The sequence below is a fragment of the Phyllostomus hastatus genome, unplaced genomic scaffold, assembly GCF_019186645.2.
Source record: "Phyllostomus hastatus isolate PE091 unplaced genomic scaffold, TTU_PhHast_1.1 phas_scaffold_46, whole genome shotgun sequence".
In the NCBI taxonomy this organism is placed as follows: Eukaryota; Metazoa; Chordata; class Mammalia; order Chiroptera; family Phyllostomidae; genus Phyllostomus; species Phyllostomus hastatus.
In genome coordinates, this window is record NW_025334032.1 from 9863717 (window position 1) to 9864763 (window position 1047).

At 31.8% G+C, this 1047-nt stretch overlaps 1 pseudogene; it reads left to right on the forward strand.

Annotated features, from left to right (window-relative positions):
• Positions 1-236: 236 nt before the first annotated feature.
• Positions 237-337, forward strand: LOC123807840 (annotated as a pseudogene).
• Positions 338-1047: the final 710 nt, after the last annotated feature.

Below are 1047 nucleotides of genomic sequence, written 5' to 3' on the forward strand. Positions count from 1 at the left end.
ATGAGCACCCTTTGATGCTAAAATTAAGTATTTTTAATTTTGAATTTGCCACTTTATCAGTAAGAATATTTTGCAAAAAAATCCCAATAATTAGAAATTAATAATATTTCTGACTTTTATGTTTCAGAACAGTGACACTTAATAAGCATTGCCATATTTACTACTTAAGTTTCAAGAAAAAATTAAGAATGTTTGAAAAACATATAGTTTTCTACTTCTATTAAAACACTATTTAGTGTCACTTTGGCAACACATTCAAATTGGAATGATTCAGGGAAGATTAGCATGGTCCCTGCCCAAGCATGACATACAAATTCATGAAGCATTCAAAAAAGGTATTATTCACAAGATTGGAACAGTTATTACACATTTGTCATTAACATTATAAACAAAGATATTCATATTTCCTTACTATTTTTTAACATGCAGAAGCTATTTATAATATTTTGTCAAATTGGTTTTAATAATAGCAACACAAAAATAACTAGCATTTATTGTTAATATGTACAAATAAAGATTTTGACATATATTCCTTATTTAACCTTCACTTTCACACTATGAGAAAAGAATTATTGCCACCATTTGTTACAGGCTCATCCAATTTTGAATATTGAGGAAATGGTCAACTAGATCTGTTTTTCAGCAAATGCACTGCCAAACAAATGGTAGTGCAAGGTATAAATCCAAGATTATCAACATAGTCCTAAGTAGATGCAACTCCCTGATGTCTCCTTGTCCCTCCCAGAGTTCCATCCTAAGGTGGAAAAGGCAGTCTATATAGAGTGATAGCCTTCCAGATAGAACTTCAAGGGCTGGTGGAGAGGCACCATTCACAATCAAGGACATGCCTGATTTTTATACAAGGGCATACTTATGGGATTAGAATTTCATTATTCTCTTTTCAGTTTTTGTTTTTGCCACTCCATTGAGTCTGTAGCAGTCTTGACCTTGTTCTAGCACAAAGAGGTTAAGTAATTTGTTAAATAGTTTTGTAACAGCCATCAGCTGAGGAAAAATTTGAATCACTGTTTGACTTCTAATTTCTCA